This window comes from Myodes glareolus, chromosome 4 (genome assembly GCF_982192425.1).
Source record: "Myodes glareolus chromosome 4, mMyoGla1.1, whole genome shotgun sequence".
NCBI lineage: Eukaryota > Metazoa > Chordata > Mammalia > Rodentia > Cricetidae > Myodes > Myodes glareolus.
This window is the reverse complement of record NC_142029.1, coordinates 4,200,122-4,212,510: the sequence shown is the minus strand read 5'-3', so window position 1 is coordinate 4,212,510 and position 12,389 is coordinate 4,200,122. Positions and strand designations below refer to the sequence as shown.

Sequence of the window (12,389 nt, the reverse complement as noted above, 5' to 3'; positions counted from 1 at the left end):
CCCTGTCCCATGGTGAGTGAGCTTCAGTGGAGGAGTGTCTGACCTGCACAAAACATGAGTTGTCTAGCTGTGTGGGAGATTTAGGGATGGCCCCTTAGCGATTGAAGAATCTCAGATTTTTACGTTTGACCCCGACCAAGAATTTTAAGCCCCCAGGATATGGCAGTGAACAGGGAAAACTGGAGTTTGGAAGTGGGTGAAAAGAAAGGCACACACTTTATTTCATTCAGTAAGGTCAAAAGGTCTCCCTGACGTGGTCTGTACAGCTGTGTGAGGAATGCTGCCATCAAAATCTTGAAGTTTCTGTATTGGGGTATTAACAATTCTATCCAGTAAAAAATTTTTTCAAAACTTCTAAAATTAGCAATTTAGGTATGGAAAAAGCATACTAGAGAGGGGTTTAATGAAACTGCATACAGTGGACTAATCTGTGATTCAAATGCTTGAACTGAGGCAGGACTGTGTTTGGAGGCCAGCTTGGGCTACCTGGATATCAAACAAGCGAGCAGTGAGTATAACGGGAGTAGGAAATTGATTCTCCTGGGTCCGTGGATATAAAATACTGCTATGTTCCAAGTACTGTTTTTACAGACCTATTGTGGGCTATGTTAAAAAATCAAATGCCTGAACCACAAAGTGTCTTGAAAAAACTAAGTGCTTGCCACCACCAGTCACAGTTGAAAAGGATGAAAACTAGTGGTCGGTCAGCCCTGCTGGCTCCGTAAGCTCCACACTCCCTGACTTACACCAAGGCATAGGCCAAAAAGCCATGCCTCACATCACATGGAGGTAAAACCCAGAAGGATTGAGTTTTTTTCAGCAGCTGGGCACTGTCCTGTAAAACAGGCGTGCTAGCTGAGTCCAGCCAGCCTGCCGGATTACTGTTTTTTTATGGTCCCTGAAATACAAAATTTACTAATTGGCTGTCATTTATTCTAGTTAGCTTTCCAGGGACCTTACACCAGTGCTATTGAGACCTTACTTAAAGGGGCTCTATTCTGAGCAGAGTTTTCAGGATTGTGCCAAAGCACAATCTCCTTTGGGAATGCTTGTATATGCTGGAGCATGGCATTCATGATCTCATGAAGCCGGAGTCAGGACTACTCAGGTCAAGTCCTTTTGGCATTCGCCTCAAAATATCTTTCAGCATAATCTGGCTGGACTCAATGTATGACTAGTAACCAAAGACGGGTAAGGATTGAATGGAGGAGATTCTGACCTAAGACAGAAAGGTATTTTGACCTGGAATACTTTTTCCACGACGGGTAAAGAGTCTGCCTGGCCATCACCACCTAAGACAAGGTGATAGTCATCATATTTTATATAAAAGGGGGACTTGTGGGACCCTGTCCTCCCTGATCCTTGAGGCCAAAATACTGGATGCAAATAATGTTTACGCTAACCAGCTAAGCTTCCTGCTAGTTCCGTCCTTGGTTCTGCTACAGCCTGGTATATTAGCCTGAGGGATCTATTTTACTTTAAAATGGTAATTTCTCAACCTGCCTCAAAGAAGCTCAGGCGCCAAGGCCCATCTAACCTGTCTGACATTGCCTTAAACCCTCGACCACCTGCCTGGGGAAAAACTCCCACAGAGGCCAGTTTCCCCAGCCCCCTCTGGGTGGGAGGAGTTTTCCTTTACTGGGGCCAAAGGTATTTTAACCCTGGATTTAGTTGAGTAAAGGGGCATTCTCTTCTTGAGGATGACTGGAACTCTGTATCTGTGTGTGTGCGTCTTGTGTTTTAACCCCTAGGACAATATGGAACTCGTGGGATGTGGGTGGCGTGGAGGAGCAGTCTTACTGTCTAGCTCAGCTGGCATTCAGGAATGTATTCCATTGCAAATCTACCGGAAACAGGAGAAAGCTGGGTAAAGTCAGAATCTCTTAAAATAATTGCTGGTGGGACTACAGATTGGTACAAGCCAAAACTGGCCAGGAACCCACTACAGGATAGCTAACGGTCAAATGCCAAGCAGCACTGAAAGTGAACAAAGGTTACTTGCATGGCACACACAACTTTGGACCAAATAACTACATCAGAAAATTGCCCCTAAGAAGTGCTTCCATCTGCAAAGAGTTCAAAAATAGGGCAAATGGCCTATTCTTTACAGGAACAGTTTATATTATAGCAAGAAAATGTAATTTTTTCCTTAGTTTTTTTTTTTTTTTTTTCCCTCAATACAGGGTTTTTCTGTGTATCCCTGGGGGTCCTGGAACTCGTTCTGTACACCGAGCTGGCCTCAAACTCCGAGATCTGAGTGCTGGGATTAAAAGCGTGTTCCACCAATGACAAGTGAAAAAAAATATGTACACTTGTGTGAGGGTGTCAGATTCCTAGAACAGTTAGGAGCTAGCTGCCTTGTGGGAGCTGGGAGTCGAACCTTTGTCCTCTCCAGTTTCTGAAATATAAATACTTAAAGTGCTAATTTGGGTTTAGGCCAAGAATAGAGAGTATTTTTTTAATAGAGGATGAGGATACATGGAGACAAAGCAAAAAGGCAGGATGACAGTCTGAGGAGAAATCTGTACCAAAGACAGGGCTGGAGATGCACTCCAGCCAGGTTAAGAGCACTGGCTGCTCTTTCAGAGGTCCTGAGTTCAATTCCCAGCAACCACAAGGTGGCTCAAAAAGCATCTATAATATCTGACTCCCTCTTCTGGCCTGCAGGCATACAAGCAGGTGAAACACTGTATATAATAAATCTTAAAAAAAAAAAATACTGTTTAAATGTTCACTTTAGTCTACCCTCATGATGGTGCTGCTGCATCTCTGTTCCTCCCTTTATGGCTATAGCCTAGTTCCCTTCACTAATAGGGTGGTGGATGCGCTGCAATGTGGCTTTTAAGGAAGGACTACAAAGATGCTGTCCTTGGTCTGGACCTGGGATATTTCTTAACACCATTTTATGTGAGGAAGGAAGCCTAAGCAGTTGAGAAAGCCACACAAGAACTGGTGTCCCCAGTCCACAGCCTTAACCCTGCTTAGTACACAGGAAGCAGTACTAAGTTGCTGGCCAAGACAGCAAGGGTTTTTTTTGTTTTTTTTTTTTTTTTTTAAGTGTACTTACTGTACTGTCTCAAGTTGACCTATGTCAGTAGATGCCTTCAGTCACAGAGGCAAGTCATTCCTGTCAACTTCTTTATGAGCACAAGAAGGGGCTGGAGTGGGAAAGCCCTAGAGACGTTCTCTGTTGAAACGGGCGTGATGCCTGTATTACCACCACTTCGTACTGTGAACTCCAGCAGGCAGTGTCCTCAGCAAGAGCAACTAACCCCATATCCAACACATTGCCAACCAACTGCTGCCCTCAGTTCACAACAAGCATTTCTCCATGATATAACTTTTAGAACGAGTTAGTAAGTGGCTACAAATAGCTTACCTAGCTTCCTAATTTCAACAATTTACAAAGTTTTTGTTATAAACATGTATGAAAGGCGAATCTTTGTGCTTAATGACGTTGAAACACGGGACATTTAAAGACATTAAAGCTTGGCAGTTACCACTTTTCCAGGTTCCGCCTGACCACTGCCCGTGATCAGCAGGGATCTGAGTACCTTTATTGTCTGCTTCTGTTCTATTAGAGGAATGAGTGGCAAGTGCCGTTTGTTTCACACACCATACTTGGAAGAAGCAAACAAGGTGCTTCTATCTGGAACAGAAAAGCAGACCTAACCAGAGAATAAAAGAAGCCCAGACTGACCTTGTAGGCCATGTCTACCACCAGCTTCCTTGTCCACCACTTAATGGTCAAGCCCTGGGAGAGTTAATTGTAATTTTTTCTTAGGCTCTGTGATGGGAAAGTGTAGAGCTTATCTGAAGTCTGGGTGGAGTGGTGTGTGAGGCTGGACCATTTCAGCTTGCAGCTTTGAAGTTGTTCTGGATGCAGGATTTTGAGGAAACTGCAGCAGAGGCATTCTGAGAGGCTGGGTCACCTGGGCTACTTGTCTTCATTGGTGTCTGGACGTTTGTGTGTGTGTGTGTGTGTGTGTATGTGTGTGTTTTTCTAGAAACAGACTTTTTAAGATTTATATATTTTATATAGTGGTCTGTCTGCACATATGCCTGCAGGCCAGAAGAGGGCACCAGATCTCATTACAAATGGTTGTGAGTCACCATGTGGTTGCTGCATGACTCTGTTTAGCACATGGCCTGGTGACTGGCTCCGCCCCTTCGGGTGGATGAGAGAGGAGCCTCATGTCTGCCCTGACATGCCTATCTGCTACAGCTACAGTAGGCACTTGTACCTCGTTTCCTACCACCAAGTAGTGCACTGCCTGTTGCTCATAAACCCTATTTTGAGTGCTTGGTAGCCACACCTGGGTAGGCTGCAAGCCCCGCACCTCCTAGGAAACTTTTCCCCAGCTTTCTCAGGCCCTATGTGGATTTCCATGCCATGCTTTGGGCTCCAAATGTAACAAGTCTTTCTCTGTTTCATCAGCTCCCAAATAATGACATGGAGCCTTCTTATTAATGTAAACAGGAGACTGCACGTTTGTTTCCCGGTCGCCCAAACTCAAATAATCACACAGAAACTATATTAATTTACAACACTGGCCAATAGTTCAGGCATTTTCTTAGCTAGCTCTTATACCTTAAATTAATCCATTTCTATTATTCTATGTATCAACCAAAAGACTGTGGTCTACCAGTAAGGTTCTGGCACCTGTCTCCTTTGTCAGCTGGTTGGCGTCTTCCTGACCCCATCTACTCTATATATCTGTTTGGATTTCCCTCCTGGCTTTACCCTGCTAAGCCATTGACCAAATCAGCTTTATTCATCAACCAATAAAAGTAACAGAATACAGAAGGACCTCCCACATCATATTAATTATAAAAGCTTGGCCTGTAGCCTAGGTTTGTTTCTTTATCACACACTGCACATCTTCACACAGTGTACAGATATTCCGCAAGAGTGTAGGGATTTCTGTTCACCCATATTCCTAAGACTTAGCTAGTAGACTGTGACAGAATGGCCAAGCTGCTCCTGTTCAGAGCTGTAGTAGGATGCTATGCTCTTTGGACTCTTTTTTTTTGGGGGGGGGGGTGCCACCACCCAGCTCCCAAATGGATCACACCTGGTGTCTCATTTGTAAACGTGCATCCTTAGCTTGGTTTGTTTCTTGCCTGATTTTCTTAATTTGTCCTGTCTACCCTTTGGCCTCTGTGTTTTTCCCTTTCTCTTACTCCTGTAAATCTTACTCTTACGCTGTGGATTGCTGTGTAGCTGGGTGGCTGCCCCTGATGTCCTCCTCCTTTTCAGACTATTCTGAACCTCTTCTCCCAGTTTTCTCCTATTTATCTTCTCTGCCTGCCAGCTACACCTGTCCTCTCTCCTGCCCCACTATTGGCTGTTCAGATCTATTAGACCATCAGGTGTTCTAGACAAAGAATCAACACCACAGAGTTTAAAAAAAAATGCAACACAAAAGTAACATGCCTTAACATAATATTCCTAACAGGGAGCACATAACAATTAAGAACTCTGGGGGTGGGGGATGCTCAGCGGTTAGGAGCACTCGACTGCTCTTCCAGAGGTCCTGAGTTCAGTTCCCAGCAACAATATGGTGACTCACAATCATCTCTAATGGGATCATGTTGCAAGGGAAGAGGGCCCACTTGTTTTTTCCGGCTGCCCGGCTTGCTTAGCCCCGAAATAACCACACAGAAACTGTAAAATTAAATTACTGCTTGACCATTAGCTTTAACTTCTTATTGGCTAACTCTTACATATTAGTTTAACCCATCTCCATTAATCTGTGTATCGCACGTGCCTGTGGCTTACTGGCAATATTCTAATCGGCATCTGTCTGAGGCAGAGGATCCATGGATTCTCCCTGACTGCTTTCTTCCTCCCAGCATTCAGTTCTGTACTCTCCGCCTATGTAAGTTCTGCCCTATCAGGCCCAAAGCAGTTTCTTTATTCATTACCCAATGAAAGCAACACATGAACAGAAGAACCTCCTCCACCAGGATCAGATTCCGTCTTTGGGTGTACATGAAGACAGAGAATTCGTATACACGAAATACATGAAGACATAAGTAAATCTTGAAAAAACTCTGAGGGGAGAATGAGAAAATGATGGGTAGAAGGCAGAGGGGAGGAAATAGTCTTTTATGGAGGAAAGCTGACTTCGGTAGTAAGGAAGCTCCTGGGGTGGGGAGGGAGCTCCTGGGGTGGGGAGGGAGCTCCTGGGGTGGGGAGGGAGCTCCTGGGGTGGGGAGGGAGATCCTGGGGCAGTTCTTCCTGCATTCACTTTCCAGCCCAGGGCAGACCTCAGACTCCCTCAAGCAGGGCAACTGACATCTGGGTAGAGTTTGATGATCCTCTATGCAAAGGACCAGAGTGAATGGAGGATGAACTGATTTCAACCAGCTGCAAACCTCACTGTCAGGAAGCAAGCCTAGCCAGGCTTTCCCATGTTTGGTATTTCAATTAGGCAAACAGCAATGGCTGTTTAACACAGTGCTGTAATTGAGCAGTGAACAACACTTGGGAAATTGAAAAATGTATAAAAAGCTAGAGAACAAAGAAAAGCTACTGCTGAGTCTGACCCTGGACCCTTCATAGCTTCTGTCCTGGGATCTACCTGAGGTTCAAGGAGAAAGGCCATCACTAACATGTCAGCCACAGGGTGCATTTGGCCAGCAAACAGGGCAGCCAGCCTTCTCCTTACTTCTCAAGACACACAGCAGCACCCTCCCCAAACCCAGAGCCCACTTCCTCCTGTGCCTTTGAGCTTGGGGCTGTTGGGTAAAATATAAAAATTATCTGTTCGTGGGTGACGGTCCCATAAAAACGGAGTAGAGAGACTTCAAATGTCAGGAAATCTTAAGGCCCAAGTCATTGCTAGGCAAAGATAAAAAATTTGGAGGAATGAAATAGCTTGGTTCTCATGAGTTGGTGATAAACATGGAACTGGTGGGTTTCTGCTCACACACCCCCCTTCACCAGGATTGGGAAAGGAAAGGCAGGGAGCTGCGGGCTGAGTCCCTTCCCTAGGAGTTCACTTTCTAAGAAGTGGGGGGAGGGGCAGGCAAAGGGTGCCGAGGGGCCTGGATTTATTCTCTTTCAGCCATGAGTTCTGAGCCTTCTCCATGCAGAAAGCAAGCCAGGGGCAGCATTGTGGGCACGGAACTTGTGGAAGCTTGATGACCCGTCACATTCCTTCCTGCAGTCAGACATGGGAGGGCCACTTCCCACAGCCTTCCTTCTGCAGCTGTGGTCATGAGGGTGAGGGTCAGAGAGAAAGTTGGCCCTCTGAGTCCTGACGGCTCCAGGCTCCCATGGCCTTCTTAGGGCAAAGGCCTGGAGTGATACCTGCGGATGGGAAAGAAGGGGGGGGAGAGAGAGAGAGTGTGTGTGTGTGGGGGGAGGACACGACAAAGCAAAAGTCTCTCATGCTCTCCCAAAGAGTGACTCTTAACTGGGCCAGTGAGGTGGCTCAGCCACACGTCCTCAAGCCTGGAATCCTGAGTGCCATCCTCGGGACTGTATATGTGGTGGGAGGAGAGACCGGATCCCTGCAAGCTGTCCTCTGTTCTCCTCACATGTACTCCACAATACATTTTTTTTAAAATTCCTCTTAAAAGTTGGACGGCTTCTTTAGAAATCTCCCGGGGCCTCCTCCAGCCTCCGTCCTCACAGTATGCGTAGGTGAGAGAAGACGGGGTGGGAAGGAAGAGCAGAGATTTGAACCAGGTGTGGCTCAAATGGGTGTCAAGGATCTCCCTGACATCAACTCTTAGCTCAGACACCTTCGGGCTTAGCGGTCCTCGGGTGGGCTACAGGGCTGGAGGCAGAAGGCAGCTTGGTTGGGAACTGTGTGACTGCTGGTGGCACCTCTGGTGTTTTGGGGGTGGTTTCGAGTCAAGCCCCACATCAGGATCTGAGAGTCCACCCAGGAGTGTAGACACAGAAGATCACGAGCCGCTCTGCAACCTAGGGAACAAAAACAGCATTCTGAAAGGCTCGGCCATGTGATGAAAGGGAGCTTTCTGGGGCTGGGGAGATGGCTCAGTGGTTAAGAGCACTTGCTGCTCTTACGGAGGCCATGATTCGGTTCCCAGTACCCACATCCGACCAGCTCCAGCTCCAGGGAATCTGACGCCCTCTACTTGCCTCAGCCAGCGCTAGCACACATGCTTAGTGTACACACAAACACGTGCACACACCCACACGCTCACCTGAAACTCGTGTACACACACATCCCTGACATGGAACAGCACTGGCCTAGGCCTGCACAGGGGAACAAGGCGCACAGCTGACCCAAGCTACCTGAATCGCCACTCGCTGGTGTTCAGAGGTGATCCGGCCCTGTCCACGACCTCTAATACTGTAGCCTGTGCGCACACAGGTCCGGAAACATCCACAGTACGACAGGAGACTCGGTCCAACCAAAGACCCCATGCTTCTCCTGTGAATGCGGCAGCCCACTCACAGGGCCCTCCTGAATCTGCGCAGACGAGCTCTGGGACTTGGGGATCAGCCGAGCCCCATGCAGGGCAGGCTTTGCTGGGTTCCAGGCCTGCCTCTCTGTGCCCTGGATGCTCTCGCCCATCAGCCCAGGCTCCCCAGTTGGGCGAGAAGTTGGATTCTTCCTCAACCCACGAGGTTCCAGGTCGGGTAGAGGCCACCGGGGCAGGACTCTTTGTTGGGTGTCTGTCTCCACTGTGCCTGCTCCTTGGCTCCCACCTTCTGGCTTCAGGGGTCGTGAATGATCCAACCAAGGCAGCCGCTTTACCTCCCTCCGGCTTCCACGCATTCTTACTGGCCCCAACATAGCAAGCTCCCAATGTCTCCAAATTGGTCCTAACTGTTTATAACCTGTCTCTAATGATCACCTGCCAACCCCCGACAGTCCCAGCAGTCACGGGTTAGTTTCTGATAGTCTCCAGCTGTATCCAAATACCCTCCACTTGTCCCCAAGGGTCCGGAGTCAGGAGTCAGTTCTTAGCCACACCCCTTTGTTCCCAACGGTCACCAACCAGTCTCCAACCGCCTACAGTCAACTCAGACCTCAGCCTGACTCCAACAGTCCCTAGTTAACATAAATGGCCCCAGTCAACTTCAACAGCCTCCACCCTGTCCCTAGTGTTCCCTAGGAAATGCAACGCTTTCCAAAACAGTCCATTGTGGTCCCTCATTGACTTCAAGGACCCCGAAGCTTCTCTCCAGCAGCCCCCCACCCCACTGCCCCAGGTCCTCAACTGCGCCTGCTCCCCACAAGGTGCCTGCTGGATCTTAGCCTATGAGACTGGTCTGGCGCTTGGGCCCAGAAACCTTCCTGGAGTTCAGGCTGTGTAGTGAAGAGCCTGGGTTGGACAAGGAATCCGGTGGCTGAGGGCAACACGGTGTAAATCCCAGGACTTTCCTGGGGAATCTAAGAAGGGATCTGGAGCCGAACTGAGGCGCTGAGATACAACTGGGAGGAAAGGGGAGGCAGAAGCTGCAAAGAGGCCCACAGGTAGCTGTGGCTGTTTGAGGACCAAGGAAACAAGACCAGAAAAGGGGAGAACAGAACGTGGCCAGAGGACCCAGGAAGGAGGGAGGGTGAGCTGTACTAGGGGCGCCCCCTCTAAGAGCCCTGCGCCTGGGAGCACCACTCACATCTTCAGAAGTGTCTCTGAGGAAGGAGCAGGCTTCCAGATGTACGTTGCATTCGATGAAGAAGCGGGCTTAAAACTTACACCTTAGAAACTGGTCTGGCTTTGAGGCATGAGTGTTAATATTTCTTTACATCAATTTAAATAGTTCAACTACCACCTTTACTTCATTTTTAATAAAACAAAATTTTATTAAAATTTACTTTCTCTGTATTATTTTTTTTATTTTATCAGCTTCATTCTTGACACTAAAATTAAAATTTAAGAGGTGTTTGTGACCACCTTCAGATTTGATCTTCCCCTGAGAAGCTCTGAGGGGTGGTCAGATAAGATTCCGGTCATTCTAGCCCAACAGATGCAGCACCAAAGCTGCTGCCTGCAGCAGGGTGTGAGTGACCATCGTATCTATAGAGCGTCACCCAGCAGGGTGTGAGTGACCATCATATCTATAGAGCGTCACCCAGCAGGGTGTGAAGTGACCATTGTAGCTCTAGAGAGTCGCCCAGCAGGGTGTGAAGTGACCATCACAGCTGTAGAGAGTCACCCAGCAGGGTGTGAAGTGCATGCACAGAGGTTAGAGGACAACCCCAAGTGTCATTGCTTTGGTGCCAACCACTGTCTCTAGGTCAGTGGTTCTCAACAGTTCGATTTGTTGGTCAAAATTCCTTTGGGGGCTAAACAACCCTCTCACAGGGTAGCCTAAGACCATCAGAAAGCACAGATATCTATATTATAATTCATAACAGTAGCAAAATTACAGTTATGAAGTAGCAACGGAAATAATTTTATGGTTGGGGTCACCACAAAATGAGGAACTGTATTAAAGGGCTGCAGCATTAGGAAGGTTGAGAACCACTGGTCTAGGTGGTCCAGATTTCTCAAATAGGTTAGCTAGACTGACAATCTCTAGGGATCCTGCTGTTCTACCTCCCCAGTGCTAGGATTGCAAGTGTGGACTGGACCATTGTGTCTGGATTTTTTTTTTTTGAGACAGGGTTTCTCTGTGTAGCCCTCACTGTCCTGGAACTTGCTCTATAGACCAAGCTGACCTCAAACTCAGAAATCACCTGCCTCTGCCTCCCACATATTGGTATGAAAGGTGTGTGCTGTCATGCCTGTCTAGATTTTTTTTTAAAAAAGGAACCAGTTAATCTTAATTTATTAACCTTCTGGTATTACTAGCAGTCCCCTTTCTGACTAATTGCTAAAGACATCTGTTTTCTTGCAATTAGTGACTTTTGCTGTAATCTCCTCTAAAACATATTTCATGATAGCTGCCTAATTACCCACTGACGTTAGAACTCACTCCCCTCCTTAGGGTTTATGTTAACTGACCCACGGGGTCAGGACAAGGTTGTAAAAATTCCTTTGTTCAGAGCTAAAGCTTGGTGCCCCTACTATAAAAAGTGGGTTCAAAAACTGGTCTTTGGCCACAGCCTAACAAACACCATCTCTGGCTGTGGTCTCAGCTAGCTGATAAGCTTCTGTGCACCGTGGTGTTTTTTTATTTTCATTTTTTATTTTTTAAGTTTGCTTCTGGTTTTCCTAGGATCTGGTTTTTGGAATAAAGTTTGCTTCTGATTTATTAGACTTGATGGTGTTCTCATCTTTGCACGACTCCCTGGACCCAACAAAATGGACTTGATCCAGATTCTGGGTAGTTCCTTATCTCTGTCAGCATGGCAGTCTTCTGCTGTGGACCTGGTGGGATCTGGAAACTGTGTTGGTTAATGCCACAGCCTTCAGAGGCCATGAGGAAGTTGCAGGGGCAATCCAGGAAGAGCCGCTGGAATGGAGCTGTTGATACTGACTCAGCATGGCCACCAGGGGGCAGCGCAGCACAGACTTTCCTAACTAATGAATTCTTTTTCTGGTGGACTTGGTGGCCCAAGCCTGTAACCACAGCTGAGGCAGGAGGAGTTTCAAGTGTGATTTTTGTGGCCACGATTAAAAAACAAACAAAACAACAACAACAAAAGAGTAAAAGCTACACGGGACCAAAGGGCTTTCCTCTTTCTGGTTACTGTCTCATACTTATGGAATCACAGATGCAGGAGACAGTTTGCCACATCAAATCCACAGTCAGCTCGGAGGAACGGGTGCACCCATGCTGCCCATGACCCGCTTGCTCACGTTCAGCCAGATCCCCCGTGATTATGCAGCCCAGAACCTGCTGTCTGAAAAGGCTGGGTCAGTTAGCAGTCCAGACAATCACCACACACACACACACACACACACACACACACACACACACACACAGGTCAAGTCAAGTGATCTGGGCAGTCCCTCAGTTAAAACTCCCTTCTCAGGTGAGTATTAGTTGTGTCAACTAAATAGTCCAAGCTAGCATGCATGAGCAAGGGCCATAAATCAGAGGTCAGCTTGAATAACAAGACCCAGTCTTATTGCCTTTCTTTCTTTTTTGCTCTTTTCTTTTCTTTCTTTCTCCCTTCATTCCTTTCGTTCGTTCGTTTTTGTTGTTGTTGTTGCTGTTTGTTTGTTTTGAGACAGAGTTTCTCTGTGTAACAGTCCTGGCTATCCTGGAACTCGCTCTGTAGACGAGGCTATCCTCAAACTCACAGAGATCCACCTGCCTCTGCCTCTCGAGTGCTGGGATTAAAGGCCTGTGCACCTGGCGTTGTTTTTAAGACTGAGTCTTAGCTGGGGCTACACAGAGAGACTCTGTCTTGAAAAAACAGAAACAAAAAACAAAACAAGCAAAATAAAACAACAACAAAACCCTGCTCTTGGGGCAGTTCAAGAGCAGCTTGGTCTACGCGGTCTAG

At 47.2% G+C, this 12,389-nt stretch overlaps 1 long non-coding RNA gene across 1 annotated transcript; it reads right to left on the bottom strand.

Moving 5' to 3' along the window:
* Window positions 1–5,671: 5,671 nt before the first annotated feature.
* On the bottom strand, window positions 5,672–9,452 carry LOC146894526 (uncharacterized). Its single transcript, XR_015001518.2, has 2 exons — window positions 8,276–9,452; window positions 5,672–7,939 (listed from the first exon to the last, which is right to left on the bottom strand). It is a non-coding gene; the product is annotated as an uncharacterized LOC146894526 (long non-coding RNA).
* Window positions 9,453–12,389: the final 2,937 nt, after the last annotated feature.